Here is a 20,382-nt window from a genome sequence, read left to right on the forward strand (position 1 = left end):
TTGGTGTTTAGTTTTGTTCGTTGGACATCAGGAGAGATGGGGTGAGAGGCCCCCGCAGAAAGAGAGGAGACTAGAAATTCATGATCCACGAAGTCTCTCGATTCCTAAACGTCGGTCTCAGAGCTTTCAGGACCAGATTTCAGACTCGGGTCCTGGGTCATTTTTATTCTAATACTCAAATATCCTCGCCCAAAGATAACTGCACACACTCCAAGGAGTTGCTTCTTTGAGGCATATTCTACTCTTATTATTTGCCCCAACCTGGGAGAAATGAGGGAGGGAGAAGAGGCAGCAAAAGCTTTGAGTCTCTCTCAAGACAGATTCTTTGGTTCTCACACCACCACGTTTTGTTTAGAGCACTTCATGGAGCCCAAAGAGAAGGAAAATTAGAAATGAACTCTTCCAAACCAATGCCTTGCCTATTTCTCAGGTTCTTGAGAAGTAAGGGGGAAAAACAATCTATTAGAGTATTTCTTTTTCATGCTGAGTGAGCTGTGATCTGTTCCCATTAAGATCTTTATCTCCCAGTGCAGCAAACCTCAAAATGCCACAGAGCCTTTCCCAACTTAGCCCTTATTCCCCCTGCCATTTGCCAAGCCGGCTTTCCTTTTTATCACTGACAACTTCTCCCTGAGCATTCCTTCCCCAAAGGAACAACCGTGGCTTTGGATTTTTTTTTTCCCTTTCCTGTCTCTTTAAGTCAGAAACTCCCTGAGGTTCCTAAACGCAGCTGGCCTCAGCAGGCATCCTGGACTCCAAGCCAGGCACCACTGCGGTGAGATTTGCAAGTGAATCTGAAAAACATCCCCCAGTTCAGACATTTCTCCTGTGACTTGGGAGGCGTCCACACTGACACCGCAGGTTCCGCTCCAGGGACTTAAAGAATCCAATCAACCGATCTTGGCAGCTCTCAACAAGGACAATTCTCGAAACCGAACTGAGCCGGAAACCGGCACAGAATCCACCACGCAAACCAGCAAAAAGCAACACATCATTTCAGACTCTCATGCCTACCTTACAGACTGACCCACGGCGGCGCAAGCTCCCACAGGGAGCCTGCTCCCCGGCCGCTGTGTTCTTTACCCCAGCGCAGTCTAAGGGGCTCTGAGAATGCACAAGCCACACACGCCCAGACAGCCTCCCGGTGCCAGGCAGCCCCTTTGCCTTTCTTCCCGGCCCTGCCAGCTCCCTGGCTGCTGGCCAGCTCCCTTGTGGGATGGACTGGGCGAGGGAAGGGAGCCACCCGGAGCTGGGGGATGGACTCAACTCTCTCAGTAGGAAGGGTCCCTTTTTTGTCCTTAACCTTAAACCCCCTTTGCAAGGGGGATCCTCAAGCGAGATTCGGGCGGGACAGTTGGTGGAGGTACCCCGTCCTCCCGGGCACGACTCGCAGGCACCCAGTCCGTCCCTCTTACCTTCACAGAGCCCCCGTTCTTAAAAGCCTGGCTGGAGTCTCCAGGGAATCTTGTGCTCCACTTGACAGGGGAGGCAACGAGTTGCAGGAGCAGGGACCATTTCGGAATGAAAGAGAAAGTGAGCCGGGAACGCGGCCGAGACCCCGACCTGCACTTGGCCGCCTGCAGCCTTTGAGTTTTCCTTCCGACTCGGCCCGCCCAGCTGCTCCAGCCAGGAGCGGACTCTGCGGCTCTCGGAAGTCTGGAGCTCACTCGCAGCCCGGCGGCTTTTTTCCTTTCCTTTTCTTTAAGAGTATTTGTTGAGCTTCTTAACATGCAGTTAGGCTCCTTCTGCGGGGAATTACTCAGGGCTCCTGTCACCTGACTGCTGGCAGCTCCATTATATAATTCCAACTGTACTGGAGGAGTCCTGCTCGCCGGCCCTGCCCCCCGCCCCGGGGCGCCGACCCCCCAGCCCAGGAGGTGGGAGAAGGCGAGTGGCAGACACTGAAAACAGTGGACAGTTAACCTTTTCCGAGTCTTCCCAGGGCGGTGAGCTTGGGTTTGCCTTTGGCTTGAGGCTTCCTGGGAAGCAGCAGCAATGCTGAGTAAGCTGGGATCTCTGATCGTTTTTTTCTCTCGGGGTAGATTTACGCAGCTGGGGTAAGTCCCGGAATGCATTTTCAAATGACAGTGCCCCTCACCTAGATTTATAACACCGTGCAAACGAGCCCTAAATTTATTTTTAATTTTACTCATTTATTTTAATTAAATGATTTATTTTACAATTTTTGCTACATCCCTAAGTTCTGTGTGGAATGTGGAACGGGTCACTTACACGCTGGGGACCTGTGGCCAATCCCCGGCTATGACTTTGAGCCTTACAGACCCTGCCCCGGCCGCCTCAAAGACACATAATGTCTGTGGGGAAAGGGCTTGCTTACTCCGCAAACATCTCTTCACGGCCAAGTCTTCAGCCTCCACTTCCCAGCTTTATTCCTAGGACGGCCAATCCACAGCGATATTTTGAAGCCCCACTATGGGGGGGTGCAGATACAAAGGATCATTCCAGTCTCTCTACCTTAGCATCCATTACCTCCGTCCAGATGATATGCTGTGAGGGGCAATCATGTTCAAACCCAATCCACGAAGAGCAAGGTTCTGAGAAACTTAGATGGCACGGAATAAGCATAGCGCGTAAAGCACCTGGAAACACGAGGGTCACATCAAAAACCCCAGCCTGTTTGGTTTTTTTCCAAGTCAAAGCCAAGATGAACAAAGGCACATGGGCTCTGGGCTCCCAGCCTTTTCCCAGCCAGGAGTAAGGATTCTTACTGTCCGCCATGACACCTGCTGACGCTGGCCAGCCTTCTGGATCTTCCTGGTCTGACTCCTTTCTCCCCTCTGCATTCACTCACCTGCCTGTCCCCGAGGTCTACGTCGTGTTAGATGCCATGATCCCACGGAAACACAGGCTGAGCCTCCTTTACCAAAAATCTGAAGTACACCGAGCTGAAACGCTTTGCTTGTTAACATGGTGCCACACGTGGAACACTCCATATTATGACACTGTTTCATACACACAATCATTAAAAATATCACGTAAATTGACTGTAGGCTATACGTATAAGGTATTTATGAAGCATAAGTGAATTTCGTGTTCAGACTGGGTCCCAGCCCCAAGATATAACATTATGTATATGGAAATGCCCCAATCTGAAACACTTCTGGTCCCAGCACTTTGGATAAGGAGTACACAATCTGTATGTGATAGTAGATGGATACCGTGCCCTACGAATCGCTTTGGAAATACTTTGTAAAACCTTCTCTCTTCCTACCCCTCTGAGATGGACCTGGACTAATTTCTGTTTTTCTTACACGGATCTTAAGAAGCCGGGGGCATGGGAAGGAATCAGAAGTCAGGTTTCCTATTCTCAATCCTTTGCTCTGATTTGCGAAGGAAGATCCAGATGCATATGATAAAAATATAGGTGTATAAACCTTTATGATGGATGGATGTCCGTTTATGCCTTTCCCTCAGGGCATAGTAAATACACACAAGGTGTTGTGGCAGTTGCTATGGTAACTATTTCTTTCTTAATAAGGACCCATAGGAAGGCATCAGAAAACATCAGGTGGTGACACCTTCCCCAGTAATGGGAAAAGGAACAATACTAAAGAATACACTGATTGTCTGTACAGAGTCATTAAATACGGGCACTGCAAAATTCAAATTCCCTAGACCAGCACAGTCCAATAGAAATAGAATGTGAACCACGTGTGTAATTTTGTATTTTCTAGTGGTCACATTAAAATGTAAATGATGAAATTATTTTTGTGATATAGCTTACTTAATCAATATATCCAGAATATTGTCATCTCAGTATTTAAGCTGAAACACAACATTTTGCATTTCTTTGGCATTAGCTCTCTGAATTCAGACATCTGTTTTACATAGCACAGTTCAGCAAGGACAAGCCACATTCCACATGCTTAGTAGTCATAGGTGATGAGTGGCCATCACATTAGATGGCCCAGTCCAAGATTATACTAGGCCGTGATGGAGCTAGAATTTGTTCTTTGAGATCATATTTGTCTATTCTAACTTATACATTTTAGAAAAATAAATTGCCTTCATTTGGTTCTAGCCCTGTGGCATAATTCAAGTGTTGTCCTCTCGGATGGAGGAAGAAAATATCAAACAAGCTTGGAATTGAAATAGTATTAAAGATTCAGTTTCTTTCATGCCACCAGAGGATCATGAAGATTAAAGAATAAATCTTGGCTTTGTCTAAAAAGTTCCTGTTCTGCAATGTTCCAATTGCTCAGGTTAGGGCCTTCGGTCACACCCAAGTCTACCTTCTCCCTGGCCTCTCTCTGCCCCTTCCCCAGCTTAGTCTGATCTCCTTATCTCGTCTCCCCAGTACCTTTGCTCAAGCTTCAGGGCCACAGCCCCAACCCAAACCGTCACAAGCACCCCCGCCGGATCTCCTGGCCTCTGCTTTCTACCCATTCAGGTTCTTTCCTCCCCTGCCTTCTGTGTGAGCTGCAGTGAGAAGCAGAGATTTCTTCATGCTTAAAGCTTTTAATAACAGCCCGCAGCCCTGTGGATAAAATCCATACTCCCTCCCACGATGCACTGGTGATCACAAGACGGCCTCAAGGAGCTCTCCAGCTCACTTCTTGGCTGCACGTTTTTTGATTCTTCTTGGTCCAGATGCTTGACTGTGGTATGGTTTCCAGGACTCTCTCTTTTTTTTTTTTTTTTTTTTTTGACAGGCAGAGTGGACAGTGAGAGAGAGAGACAGAGAGAAAGGTCTTCCTTTGCCATTGGTTCACCCTCCAATGGCCGCCACGGCCGGCGCACTGCGCTGATCCAATGGCAGGAGCCAGGAGCCAGGTGCTTTTTCCTGGTCTCCCATGGGGTGCAGGGCCCAAGCACCTGGGCCATCCTCCACTGCACTCCCTGGCCACAGCAGAGAGTTGGCCTGGAAGAGGGGCTACCGGGACAGAATCCGGCGCCCCAACCAGGACTAGAACCCGGTGTGCCGGCGCCGCTAGGCAGAGGATTAGCCTAGTGAGCCGCGGCGCCGGCCAACTCTGTCTTTTTTAAACTCTGTTTCCTCTGCCTCAAATGTCCTTCCTATGCCCTACTAAATAGCAAAAATCCTTCAAGTCCAGCTCAACTACTTACTCTTGCTTTCCTTAATCTTGCAGTCAAAATCAACAAACTACTCAATTATGTCATCATACTACGTTTATTGACAAATGTATTCTTTCTTTTAAACATTTTTTCATTTATTTATTTATTTGAAAGGCAGAGACATACACACACAGATAGAGCTTCCACTTGCTAGTCCACTCTCTCAAAACCCACAACAGTTGGGCCTGGGACAAGCCAAAGCCAGGAGTCTGGAACTCAGACTGGGTGTCCCATGTAGGTGACGAGGGGCTTCCTAGGGCTACTTAAGGTGCACATGAGCAGGAAGCTGGAACTGAAAGCAGAGCAGGGACTTGAACTCTGGGATGCAGGATTTCAAAGAGCCCTTCTTAACCACTTCACCAAATGTCTACCTACTCCCCACCCGACAACAGATATATTCCAACATATATCACAATCTGCTATAATCATGTAAGATGGAAAATAACCACCTCCTCATTTCACACTGGGACGTAGAGCATCTCAGTAAATGCCTGAGGAATTCGAACAATCTCTCCTTTTCATCTCTCCCCTTCTGACTCTCTAATGACTTAGTACATCACCATTATCACCATCACCATCTCCATCATCACCATCACTATCTTCACCATCACTACCATCACAATCATCACAATCACTATCATCACCATCATCACCATCCCCATCACCACCATCACCATCATCACCATCACTATCATCTCCATCATCACCATCACCATCACCATCATCACCATACCCATCACCACCATCACCATCCCCATCACCACCATCACCATCATCACTATCATCACCACCATCACCATCACCATCATCACTATCATCACCATCATCACCATCACCATCATCACCATCATCGCCATCATCACCACCATCCCCATCACCACCATCATCACCATCATCACCATCACCATCATCACCATCACCATCACCATCACCATTACTACCATCACCATCACCATCATCACCATCACCATCACTACCATCACCATCATCCCCATCATCCCCATCACCATCATCACCATCCCCATCACCACCATCACCATCATCACCATAATCACCATCACTGTCATCACCATCGTCACCATCCCCATCACCACCATCACCATCATCACTATCATCACCACCATCCCCATCATCACCATCCCCATCACCACCATCACCATCATCACCATCACCATCATCATCACCATCATCACCATCATCACCATCCCCATCACCACCATCACCACCATCACCATCATCACTATCATCACCACCATCACCATCACCACCATCACCATCATCACCATCCCCATCACCATCATCATCACCATCATCACCATCCCCATCACCACCATCATCACCATCCCCATCACCACCATCACCATCATCACCATCACCATCATCACCATCATCGCCATCATCACCATCATCACCATCCCCATCACCACCATCCCCATCATCACCATCATCACTATCATCACCACCATCACCATCACCACCATCACCATCATCACCATCCCCATCACCACCATCATCACCATCACCATCATCACCATCACCATCATCACCATCACCATCATCACTGTTGTCATCACATAGTAGACAATACTTATCTGCACTTATTATGTATCAGACTCTGTGCTAAGTTCTGACAATAAATCTATAAGCTAGGGACTTACAATGTCCCTAATTTGTAGTAGATATGGTATCTTAAATACAGTTGTGTTAAAGTCATTTTTATAAATACCAGTGTTGATAAGTTGATATGCAAGTATGCTTCAAGGGTACAGGATTACAGGCTTATTTGCTAACTTATCTATAAACTTATCTATGAAAGTCTTTTGTTTTATACTTTTAATATCTCTACCCCTTTAAAGTTTCTAATTTCCACTGCACTGGGAAAACAGAAAAGCCAGCTTCACAGCGTCTCAGGTAGAGTGTGAGGTTGTCAGCACGAGAAAGGGGAAGAAGAAGCTGCCATGTGGATATCACAGATGTGACTTTTGGTTTTGTGGCTCAGAGTCATTTTTGGCTTCATTTATAATTCTACCTGATTCAGCTTATTCGAGCTTTAAAAAATGGAGGGACCAACACCAAACCCTGGCAAGGATGTGAAGTAACAGCAACTCTCATCCATTGCCGGAGAGGGGAATATGAAAAATAGTGCAGTGTCTTGGGAAAAGCTAATTTCTTATAAAATACTGTTACCACGCAGCTCAGAAGTCCTGCACACTCAAAGGAGCTGAAAACCTGGCATCCACACAAAAATCTGTACACAGGAGCTTTATTCACAATTGCCAAAACTTGGATGAAGTTGAGATATCCTTCTGTAAGTGGTAAGTAAGCTGTGGTCCATCCACACAATGGACCATCATTCAGCATGAGAAAGAATGAGTGGTCAGGCCATGAAAACTGTAGGAATCTTAGATGCCAATTACTAAGCAAAAAGAAAGTCAAACTGAAAAGGCCACGCACTGTTTGAGTCCAAACATACAATGATCTGGAAAAGATGGCACTATGGAGACAGCAACATGGTCGGTGTTAGGTGTAGGTAGGGTTGAATGGGCAGAGCATGGAGTTTCAGAGCAATGAATCTATTCCATACGATAGTGCAACCTTGCATTTATTTCTTGCATTTGGCTGACTCTACAGAATGTACAACACCAGAGTGAACCTAAACAGGGAAATGGACCTTAGTTAGGTGCTACCTGATGTGCTGGTGCTCCATGGCAGTGGGGGACACTGATGGGGAGGCTGTGGTGCGTGGGGAGACGGGATCACCAAGAAGTTTCTGTACCTTCCTTGCAATGTTGCTATGAACCTAAAATTGCTCTAATAAAGATAGCCCATTTAAAAAAAATGAAGAGTAGGGGCTAGTGCTGTGGTATTGGGGGTAAAGTCGCTGCCTGCGTGCCGGCATCCCATACAGGTGCCAGTTTGAGTCCTGGCTGCTCCACTTCTGCTCCAGCTTTCTGCTGTGGCCTGCGAAAGCAGTGGAAGATGGCCCAAGTGTTTGGGCCCTGGCACCCGTGTGGGAGATCTGGAAGAAGCTCCTAGCTCCTGGCTTCAGATCGGCCCAGCTCCAGCCATTGTGGACATTTGGGGACTGAATCAGCAGATGGAAGACCTCTCTTTCTCTCTCTCCGCCTCTGCCTCTGTGTAACTCTGGCTTTCAAATTAATATAATAAATCTTTTAAAAATAATAAAAATGAAGGGACCAAGAAGGTCCTGATCATGGGGGTCTATGGTTGTGCTCACTGGGCTTCGGTACAATATATACATTTTTTCCCTTACTAGGTTGTCAGTTGCCCAAGAGTAGTCATTATCTTCTCTGTTTATTTCCACAATCCCACTCTCTAAATAGCAGTGCATGTACTAAGGGCTCAACACATTCTTGTTGAAAATGGAATGAAGAAAATACGCTTGGTGCGTCACACAATAAATGCATATGTTCACCTACAGAGACAGTGCAATAGCCTTGCCATCAAGAGAAGACTTACTGATGGGGTTCCTGGAGGCACGTGACAGTGGGACAGTCTCAGATCTGGTCAAGGACTATGTTAGCAGGTCTAGCTGGGGCTGGAGGAGACCCTAAGTCCTGGGAGAGTGTCAGCTCCTAGGGGCTTGACCAGGAAGGGGCTTCTGTGTCAGGTGTGTTCCTGGGATCAGCCCAGGGTCACAAGCACCTGCCTTTCCAAGACATTGCACAGAGCAGGCTGTCTCTGCTGCGCAAGCACTTAGATGCTCTGAGCCTGTGTGTCCTCATCTGTAGAAAGGAGAGGAAGGTACTGAGGATCATTGTGGGTGCTACACAAGGTTGCCTAGAAAGTGCTTGGTGCAGTAATTGACTAATGTGGGTATCAATCAATGGAAGATACTTAATATCAGTATCATCAGATACTCTATGATCATAATAAAGTGTTGGCAACACTCCACCTTCTTTCTATCCGATTTGCTATTGGCAGTGTTAAGATACTGAATTTGGGGGCTGGTGTTGTGGTGCAGTGGGTTAAGCTGCACCTGTGATGCTGGCATCCCAAATGAGCACCAGTTCTAGTTCTGGCTGCTCCACTTCCAATCCAGCTCCCTCTAATGCACCTGGGAAAGCAGCAGAGGATGGCCCCAGGCTTGGGTTCCACCATCTACGCAAAAGACCCAGATGGAGTTCCTGGCTCCTGGTTCAACCTGACCCAGCCTGGGCTATTGCAGTCATTTGAGGAGTGAACCAACAGAAGGAAGATTTCTCTCTCTCTCTCTCTCTCTCTCTCTCTCTCTCTCTCTCTCTGTCTCCCCCCCTTCTCTCTCTCTCCCCTCCCTCCTTTCCTCCCTCCCTCTGTAACTCTGCCTTCAAATAAATAAATCCTTAAAAGAAGATGTTGAATGTATTGACTTCCACAATCTCTGTCTTCCTTCCTTTCTTTGCTTTTCCATCCTCCTTTCTCATCTCCTTTCCTTGTCCTTCCTCCCTCTTTGTTTAATTCTCCCTGTCCACTTATTATATTTAAAATAATTTTTAAATTTAACTCCTACTGGCCCACTAAATATCGCTGTCAGTATAGCACTCTTCTTGCCAAAGCTTCATGGAAGTTACCAGGCTGCTAAACTCAGTTCTGCTCTCCCTCGGAAGGTCTGCGATACCATAAACAAGAAAGGCTGGGGTTCAGAGCAGAGGAGGCTGTGACACACCGAGTTCCCAGAACGAAGGCAGAGCCTGACAGGAAAGAGATCTGAGGCCTCTGGCACCCTCTGCAACAGAGCAGCTATTACCTCACTCCCTGCCAGCTCAATGCCACTGCCAATCTCAGAAGCCATTTTTCAGATTGCTTTGGAGCCAGCTCAGCATCATATCTGTATGACAGCTTCACTGTGGGAGAGCAACAAAAGGCAGTTTCCCACAGGGCTAGGCAGTTTCATCGCTCCTTTCAATCCTCTTCAAAGAACTGTGTGGAGTTCATGTCATGACTTGGTCCACACAGAGTGGAAACTCGAGGAGGACCCAAGATGCAAGAAGGGAAACTCAGTAGCCCTTGGAATGGGGCAAAAGGATGGGGTTGTAAAAGGCAGCAGGTGCAGGAGTGAGAGACCTGGGGTCTGATTCTGTTTGTGCCACCTGCGAAGGCAGGCAGCTTCGTCAGCTCTGGTTTAGTAAACTTGATGGAAGAGCTGCGGTGATGTTTGTGAAGCATCCATCAAGTTTCCGGGGTGTCTGAGAGGTGCTGAATGACCTTGGCCTGATTGTTCCAAGCCTCCCTTTTACCTCACAGAGCTCTTTTTATAGAATTCATTCACGGAAACTAAAATGATGTCCCCAGCAAATAGTTAAACCCTCCTGTATGTGTCTCTCCCTTTTCTGTCACCAAAACTCCATGTGGCAGGTTGTATTTTTTTTAAAGATTTATTCTATTTATTTGAAAGGCAGAGTTCTAGAGAGAAAGGGAGGGAGAGAGGGAGGGAGAGAGAGAGAGGGAGGGAGAGAAAAGGAGAGAGAGAGAATCTTCCATCTCTGCTGGTTCCCTACCCAAATGGCCACAATGGCTGGGGCTAAGCCTGGCCGAGGCTAGGAACCAGGAGCTTCTTCCTGGACTCCCACATGGGCTCAGGGGCCCAAACACTTGAGCCATCCTCCACTGCCTGCCCAGGTACATTAGCAGGGAGCTGGATTGAAAGTTGAGCAGCTGGGACATATGGGATGCCACTGCAGTAGGTGGCAGTGTTACTGGTTACACTGCCAGCCCCCTATTGTATTTTCCAAAGATTGATATAGCTGTGTGCCCAATATCACAGTCAAGGGGTGGGCCCTAATTCCTCTTACTTTCCAAATACAAGTGGGTTTGGAACTCACTAGTAGCCAATGTGGTAGATGTGACTGTGGGGATGGAAGGCTCCATCATCAAAGGTAATGTGACAGCTACTCAATTAATTGGGCTACTCACTCTTGAAGCCTTCAGCTGACAGGTAAGCCACAGACACTGTGCTGAGGCCGCCATACTGGGAGGGAGCCCAACCATCCTTTGTGGAGAGACCATAAGGAGAATTCCCAAGTATCAAACCTCACTCCCTACAGTTACTGTCTGAACTACAAGCTGATGAGAAACTGAAGCCAGAATCACTCAGCTGTACTCTTCCTGGATTACTGATCCACAGAAACCAACAAAAATTATAAAGTGAATATTGTTTTAGGCAGCTGTTGGGTGATTTTGTTTATGCAGTTAAAGAGAATTGAGCCAGTGGTTAAACCACTGATTGAGACACCCACATCGCATCTTGGAGTTTCTAGATTCGAGTTCCAGCTCTGCTACTGATTTCATCTTTCTGCTAATGCAGACCTTGAGAGTTAGCAGTGACAGCACAAGGAATTGGGTTCCTGCCACCCATTGGGGAGACCTGGATTGAGCTCTGAGCTCCCAGCTTTGGCCTGGCCCACTCCCAGCTTGTATAGGTATCTGCAAAGTGAGCCAGTGGATGGAAGCTCTCCTTACTGGTCTGTCTCTGTTTCCCAAATAAACAACAAATAAACAATAAATAATTTTGAAAAAAGATTGGAGGTTGGGTATGAGACAGAGAGGGTATGTAAGACGTCATTCTGTCGGCCATGGAGTATGGCGAATCCATTTCCAGGTACTGAGCCGCCTTCTTCCTCCTGAGTCTTACTTGGCTCCAGAGTACCAGGTACTTGTGTGCATGTGAAGATGAGAGAAAACTCAGTCACTGATCCAAATTGATTTCTTTTCAGGGCACAGAAGTGATTTTCTTTTATACTTAAACTTATCAAACCATTTTGGTTGAAATGTCATACTTTTTAGGCATGTTTTACATTGGTGTTTATATTCAAGGGGGCTTCAAAAAGTTCACAGAAATGCGTGTTTTGAAAAAGAAAATGCATGGATTTCAACACCTTCTTCCACCAAAATACACTTTTTAAAATTCCATTTTCTACAAACTTTTTAAAGTACCTTGCATATTTTTAAAATTTACTTTAAGTAGCGTCTGCATAGTTGCTGGATTCAGACCCCTTGCTGGCTGGAATACCATCTCCAACCTACTTATCTTTTTGGCTAGTTTAGGTCTATACCATGTTTACAGGTATGCCCGGAGGCTCATCTCTTCCAGGAAGCTTCCCAAACAACCCCAGTGGATTTGGGTTGTTTAGTCTCCCTTTCCGTTGAACGCTTACATGGGGAGGAGGATGCCTGTGCTACAGTACAGAGCCCCTAGGTTACTGCTTGCTGAGTGCACCTGGGTGTTCCATGGGCACAGATTGTATCTCCACTTTGGTGGAATTCCTAGGGAACAGGAACCAATTTTTTTATTTCCTGTAGCACCTGACTATTTTAGGGCTCTGATCCAATCATCAGACAGGCTTGCTACATTTTATTTCAAAATGTTTTTGAGGGTTTCCACACAAACAAGGGAACAGATATTAATGGCTTAGAAGCAAAATTTAATATATCAAAAATTATCAAATATTAAAATATTTCAGAACATAAGAGCGACCTACTCACATCAACGAAATATAGACAATGGACACACAACAAAACCTAACTGGAAGAGAGCTATGGCCTCCATGTCACACTCCTAGAGAAATGTAATATAGGGCTCAGAGCCTAGGGAGGATCAGGCTTTCAATCTTGATTGCTATGACTTCAGCCATGTGTCCTTTGACAAGTCCACGTGTCCAATCAGGGCATAAACATGATGCCTAGGTCAGAGGATTATTGTCGGAACCAATGACCCATGAGGCAGCTCATGTCGAGCACTCAGTACCATGACTGCTGTAGAGGAGACACACATCTTGGATACCACTTGTTGTTACCACCACCACTGCCGTGGCCAACAGCAACAACCCTAATCTAATCATTAAAGTAGCTCTGAGGCCTTAGAGCTGGCTGGAATACTCCTCCTTCTTTCCTTAATGACACTTCCTTCCATTTAGACACTTTCCCTTAAACCCATACTCAGCACAACCACATGTCGTATCCTACATGCTCATGTCTTCACCATGAGTGATTTCAACTTCCAATCTGTCTTAGCTGCTCTGTATGCACAGTTGGCTTTCACTCAACTCCGGAGCTCCCCAAGTGTCTCAGTCGTTATCACTGACTAGCCCAGTTTTTCAAGAGCATTTTAAGTGTTAAAGTGAGCATATGGATAGGATTAAATATTAAAGTGATCATATACATAGGATTAAGCATTAAAGTGATCATATAAATAGGATTAAGTGTTTGGTAATGATACTAGATAGAATTAAAAAGGAGTGAATGTTCCAACATGGGAAGCAGTCCATACAACTGACTCATAGAATGACCAGTGCTTTAAGTAGAACTCTGACATCAGAATCAGTCCTTAAGGCATTCTGGTCTGGCTGAAAAGCCCACAAGAACATTTCAGGCATGGAAAGCCAAGACATTGTGGCAGAAAGTGTCCTACATGAAGGACCTCTGTGGATGAGACCCCAGTGGAAAGAAGGGGCTATCAAAATAGGATGTACTTTTCTCTGAAGGGAAGAGAGAGCTTCCACTTTGCTTATGGCCTTGTCTAAATACCGAAGGAATTTGTGGATTCAAAAGGCTTCCATACGCTGGTGCCGTGGTTCACTTGGCTAATCCTTTGCCTGAAGCACCGGCACCCAGGGTTCTAGTCCTGGTTGGGGCACCAGATTCTGTCCCGGTTGCTCCTCTTCTAGTCCAGCTCTCTGCTGTGGCCTGGGAAGGCATTGGAGGATGGCCCAAGTGCTTGGGCCCTGCACCCACATGGGAGACCAGGAGGAAGCACCTGGCTCCTGGCTTTGGATCAGCGCAGCGTGCTGGCCGCAGCACACTGGCCGTAGCGGCCATTTGGGGGGTGAACCAACAGCAGGAAGACCTTTTTCTCTGTCTTTCTCTCACTGTATAACTCTGCCTGTCAAAAAAAAAAAAAAAAAAAAAGAAAGTAAAAAAAAAAGGCTTCCATAGCCTCAGCAGCTCATGTCAAGAGCCTATGGTGGTCACTGATGTCATATGTAAGACTGTTAATTGTTAAATTAACAATAGGAGTTACTGTGCACTAATTTCCCATGTAGGACCTCTGTCCTCAACAAATTGGATTACGAGAGTTAATAGTAAAACTTGTTCTTAAAGATTTACTTTGTTTTAGTGCAGTAAGTGGAGGATATTCTTATGACTCATAAGCTATAGTTATGTCTAAGTGCTTGCAAAAGATGTATCATTCTTGAGTTCTTCAAAGTTAATTGTTTCTAAAAAATAATGCTTAAAAATAAAAAAATTAAGCTTCAGAAAGGTTTACTTTCATTGAAATAAAAAGTATTATTTTCTTATTGTAAAAATAATCCTTCTGGTGTTCCATTGTACAGTAGGGTAACAATAGTTAACAATAATATAATGTATATTTTTAAATAGCTAGAAGAAAGACTTCTGAATGTTCACACTACAAAGAAATCTTGAATATATGAAGTGATGGATGCCAATTATCCTAATTTGATCACTGAAATGTATGCATGTATCAAAATATTACACTGTACCCCATAAGCATGTACAGATATTGTGTGTAAAAAAAACCAAATAACCTAATTAAAAAGATAAGCTCGTTTTGGTGCAAAAAATTTTGAAATTCATGCATATAATAGGTTTTCAAAACATTGATGGAAAATGCACATGATGAAAAACTTCGCATGGATTTAAAAAAAGCTTTGAACCAAAATAAACTTATCCTTGAATTCAATTTTTCCATGAAGCTTTTGAAGTACTTTGTAGTGATTAAACTCTTGCTACATATTTGTAGGTCCTGGGATAAAACAGATGTGAATTCTGCACTTGTGAAGTTTTCAGACTGGGAGAAAGAAACTGCTTTGTCATCAAATCATCCTGGATTTGAACCCGCCTGCCATTTGCTACATATTTAAATTGCTTAAACTTCTCTGTCTCTTGTTTTCCTTAGGGTCATTGTGAGGATTAAATGAATTAATAATGTAAGAATACTGCTCACCATGGTACTTGGGGATGTGTGTATATATATTTCATTCCCAAATCTCATATGACATGTAAGAACCAGTGTCAAGATACAAACCCAGGAGTGTCTGGCTCCCACATGGATGCTTTAAAAACAAATTTTCAACTATTTTGTAAAGTCTCACTACATTTGATTTAGATTTCCCTCCAAGTCATTAATTCTATTCATTACTCATTCAGAAAGAGTAATTTCATTTTCTGTATCTTTGTATCTTTTTTTTTTTAAACAACCTTATTGAACCTTCTGTGGCAAGCCACTTTACTGTACAGTGAGAGGCAAATCACCAGGCAAATAGTGTCAACACAGAAATAGAACAACAAACATAGTTGGGAAGGTCATATTTGGAAAGCCTGAGTGAAGGACTAGGTATGCAGAAGGTTGTATCTACGTAGCTCAGGAGACAGAGCAGTAGCCAGTACCCAGGCAGACAAAGCTTGGCTGGCAGTGTGGTAACTTAGGAACTTTCCTTCCTTTATGTAGGGGCTAGAATATTCCAAGATGATATCAATGATCTTGGGTAGCTCCATGGAACACCTAACACCATTGCACTATAGATGAAACCTTTTTCTAGTCCTCTGAGCCCCTGCCACTTTGGACCCACATTGTAATTCTTCTTTTGGCTTCCACAGTATTACTTATTTTGGCTTTATTTAGCTGTATTTCTTGTCTCTTTGTCTTTTCTTCATTTTATCTACTTCTTAGATGTTAGGTTCTCTCCTAAGCCCTCTGCCTGTCTTACTCATCGCTGGATGATCTCACTTCTGATCTTTTATATTGTTTTCTAGAGACTTCCCTTCCATGCCAATTGCCATTTGTTTAAGCCACATCCTTGGTCTCTCTTACAGAAAGATCCTAGAGACTACACTGCTGTCAGAATTGTCTTCCTAAAACCTGGCTTGCTCAAAGGTTGATATTGCTTCCCTAAAGCATGACCTTCAAGTTGTCCACATGGCACTCAAGGTCATTCCTGAACTTGCACTGTGTCCCTTCTTAACTGTCATGCACCCTTTCCTGATGCCAACTTTTTCTGATGTAACAATCTACTTAGCAAGAAGATGTACCTGCCGATCTTCTCATTGGGCAAGGTCTTCCCCCTTTTTCTTTATATTTTGTGGCATTTCCAAACATGCGGTCTTCAGAATATTATGAATTGTTCTACCAAGAAACTGAATCGATGGTCAGTCATTCTGAGTACACAGATCTCCTCCTCCCCTTGGAGATTCTGGGCATATTAGCATTTCAAATGCTCTGAGAAGTCCTGCAACAAATGTGTCCTTGGCCAGCTTTCCTTAACCTAATGCTTCCTAAACATCAGATCCTTCTTTTCTGGGAAACCTCAGGCACTAGAGTTTAATAGTAGATATACTAACGGTAAAACTGCTACCCAAACAGTGCTCTATACTTTGTGTATCTTTGTGGGTGCAGTCTGTTGAAATCTTTACTTAGCATATACTAAGTTGATCTTCTGTATATAAAGATAATTGGAAATGAATTGTGATGAAGAATGGGATGGGAGAGGGAGTGGGAGATGGGATGGTTGTGGGTGGGAGAGAGGTTATGGGGGGGGGAAGCCACTATAATTCAAAAGTTGTACTTTGGAAGTTTATTAAATAAAAGTTTTAAAAAATAGTAGATATACATTAGCAGACACCGAGCTACTCAAATCCTCTTCACTCATTCATCCTTCAATTGTCCCTTATTCGTTGGTTGGCAGATTTGACTTGAGTACCACGCCAGGCACTGGACAATGATCTGAGCTACGTTCTCTGGAAAGCAAGATGAACATAGTTCTTGCTCTCCTGAATTGACAGGTTTTCTTGAATGGCAGATAAATAAACAAGCCATGGCTAAAAGTGTGGTCAGGAGAAATAGGCTGCATTGTGGCAATGCATAGCAGGAAGGCTTCACCAGTCTAGGGGAGTGGTTAGGGAGGGCTTCCTGGAAGAAGTGGCTTTACTCAGGGACCTGAGGAAGTAGAAGTTAATGAGACATAAGTCAAGGGTAGGAAGGAAAGAGCCATGTAGTCAGGGGCAACTGCTTGTGTGAAGGTGCTGAAACCAGAGAGAACACGGGGATGCCTGAGAGACCAGAAGCAACCTCAACCCAAAGGTGACCATGAAGTCTCCCCTGCGTCTCTCATGCCCACTCCCAGGACCTCCTCGGTCCTCGCACCCTACCTGGCTTGCAAAGACCTTGGGGGAGTGAATCAATGGATGGAAGCTCTCTTTCTGTCTCTCTGTCTCTGTCAGATAAATAAAAATAAAAACTAAAAAAAATTTTAAATGCCTAAATAAGGAGATGTATTTTGAAAAAAGGGTTTTGTTAGGCACATTTTAAGATATCATATTAATCTTACTTCTAATTTATTTTTTAAATGAGAGAATTAAATATGGATATGCAACTGTGAATGGAAGGGATTTTCTTAATTAATTCCATTGTGATTTAATCCTCCTTAGCAGCTTTTCCATTCCTCCGCAGCTCGCTTTTGACAACCAGCAGTGAGAGGCCAGGCTGCAACTGGGCTGAGAAGCTGAGGAATGAGCGTACCTAGGAGACCCGGGCTGGACTCAGCAGGCCTCCCAGTGGCCACCACCCTGGGACTCCTGCCTTCCATCCCCGCCTTGGTTCCCAGACAGGGCGCACTTCCTGTCCTTTCCTCTATGGCCGCAGTCTTCTAACAAAAGAAGAGCCATCCTTTTTGTCATCAATAGAGCAGAGGCTAATGTCTCTTAATTAATGAAAGGAAATGGTGCAATGTAGTGAGAACATTGCAATTGTTTCCAATTAATCCCACACGCAGTTTGGCAAAGTTAATAACCCATAAAATGACCTAGAATCTCAATGTGCGGAACCATCATCTTCTATCAGTCATTTTTCTATTGTTTCAGCAAAAGCAAGAACACTCGGAAGCTAGAAGCACAGACAGGCGGTTAAGTAAAATCTCAAATGCAATGAATTCCCAGACAAACACAATCCCTATAAATCACCACCTGCTGACAGGTGTCAATTGAACCATTTGTCACTAAAGTAAACTGCTTTCACATTCATATAAGTTTAATAACTATTGCATTTCTAAATTCTTTGAGGATAGTGAATATGCCCAAGGCATCAATGAACCCCTAAAGACGCCACATGGTACATCTTACCCCAGGGTCACCACACTGTTTGGCGGGATGAAATATACATAACAAGATTTAAGGTGTGTAATTCAGTGCACTGAGTACATCCACAATTTTGTGCACCCATCAGCACTAACTACTCACATAACATTTCCATCAACCCCAACTGTTCCCAATAGGCAGCCACGCAACATTCTTCCTCCATTTTTCCCAGTCACTGGCAGCTGCTAATCTGCCTTCTCCTGCCTCGTGGATTTCTCTGCTTTGGCTACTTCACACACCGGAGCCATGCACTATGTGCACCTTTGTGTTGGGCTTCTTTCTCACAGCATAGTGTCAAGGTTCAAACACTACACCAGGCATCATTTCTTCATCTCTTTTTATGACTGAATAGTATTCCGTTATATGGATGTACCACATTTATATACAAGTTATTGCTTGAACGTAATTTTTTTCTATTTATTTATTAGAGAGAGAGAGAGATGGGAGCTGGGGGAGAGAGAGAGACTATTCCATCTATTGCCTAATGTCTACAATATTCCCCAAATGTCTACAACAGCTAAAGCTGGGCCATATCAAAGCCAGGAGACAGGAATTCAATCTGGGTTTTCCAAGTGGGTGGCAGGAACCCAGCTCCTTGGCGCCACCACATGTTAGTTGGGAAGCTGGGATCAGAAGTGGAGGTGAAACTCTCTCCCTGGCACCACAATATGGGACATGGGTATCCTACGCCGTGTCATAACCACTGGCTAAATGCCTACCCCGAGCAACTCTTTCCAGTTCTCTCGGTTATCTTCCTAGAAGTGGAATTGCTGAGTCACATGGTAATTCTGTATTTCATTTACTGAGAAGAAATAATACCTTTTTTCCCCATATCTGCAAAGTCTGAATGTGCTTGAGAGGCAGAAATCTACACCTGCTGGAAAGCTTTGGATGAAAGCACTAGAACTCTGGGTGCTTATATCACAATGGATCAGGAAGACTGAAGTGCACAGCTCATTTCTCCACTAGCTCATAAGCTACTTTCTTAAATCAAGTTTTGTTGCCAAACACTTGGGCACTGGAGGCAGATGGTGTGAATTCCAATCTGAGGGCTGGCATGTATCAGTGTGTGGCCTGAAATTTGTTTTGTAACCTCTAAGACTTCACCTCATCCCTTCTAAATCAGGGAATGAACTAAAAGTACAATGTAGGGTTATGGTCCATTTAAATAGACCAGTGTACAAGGGAACCTCAAAAATTTGTGGAAATGGAATTAAAAGCAGACTTATTTTTGTGCAAAAATTTTGAAATCCATGCTTAAAAGGAGTCATCATACTGTTATGAAAAAATGATAGATGCTCTTCATTTTTTTTACATCAAAATAAACCTATCTTTAATTCTATTTTTCTCACAAGCCTTTGGAAGTATCTTCATATTTAAAGGATTTAGTTCATTTGTTAGCTGATAAATGTTCACAAATGTGTAAGTTTGGCTTGTGTTTATACTTCTTAATATCCCTGCAGTGTTAAAGTAGTGAAATGCTAGCTACACAAAAGACATTTAACTTAATCATATTGGGGAAAGCGCTATGTTTAGTGGGAAATGAGCTTTGGCCATTTTGAGCTTTATATGTTTTTTCTTTTTGTTGTTGCTTATGTGTTGGAATATTTGGTTACTAAAGGATGGATTACAAAAGATGGGATTTGAGCCGGCGCCGTGGCTCAATAGGCTAATCCTCCACCTTGCGGCGCCGGCACACCGGGTTCTAGTCCCGGTTGGGGCGCCGGATTCTGTCCCGGTTGCCCCTCTTCCAGGCCAGCTCTCTGCTATGGCCAGGGAGTGCAGTGGAGGATGGCCCAGGTGCTTGGGCCCTGCACCCCATGGGAGACCAGGAAAAGCACCTGGCTCCTGGCTCCTGCCAGGATCAGCGCGGTGCGCCGGCTGCAGCGGCGGCCATTGGAGGGTGAACCAACGGCAAAAGGAAGACCTTTCTCTCTCTGTCTCTCTCTCTCACTGTCCACTCTGCCTGTCAAAAAAAAAAAAAAAAAAAAAAAAAAAAAAAAAAAAAAACAAAAGATGGGATTTGGCATTGGAAAGTCAATGTCAATAAATACAGGAGTGATTACCTCATTAATGTCTTTCATTTAAATGCCCTGCAGATAAGGTCAGGTGCTAGCAGGATGAATGAGTTTATGAGTC

General features: G+C 44.6%; 1 protein-coding gene across 12 annotated transcripts in view; it reads right to left on the reverse strand.

The window, feature by feature from the left end:
- PHACTR1 (phosphatase and actin regulator 1) overlaps positions 1 to 20,382 on the reverse strand; it is a 581,745-nt gene that overhangs the window by 352,979 nt on the left and 208,384 nt on the right. For 2 of the 12 annotated variants that reach the window (XM_070074397.2, XM_051855845.3), the window contains exon 1: positions 1,416 to 2,024. The exons of 8 other annotated variants lie outside the window; for them this stretch is intronic. The gene's annotated coding sequence lies outside the window, so the exon portion shown is untranslated. Of the gene's footprint in view, positions 1 to 1,014; positions 1,205 to 1,415; positions 2,025 to 20,382 lie in introns of those variants that run through there. 2 more of the 12 variants (XM_070074399.2, XM_051855846.3) reach the window with 2 other exon arrangements.

The sequence above is a fragment of the Oryctolagus cuniculus genome, chromosome 5 (assembly GCF_051225735.1).
Source record: "Oryctolagus cuniculus isolate XC-2025 breed Fujian yellow rabbit chromosome 5, ASM5122573v1, whole genome shotgun sequence".
In the NCBI taxonomy this organism is placed as follows: Eukaryota; Metazoa; Chordata; class Mammalia; order Lagomorpha; family Leporidae; genus Oryctolagus; species Oryctolagus cuniculus.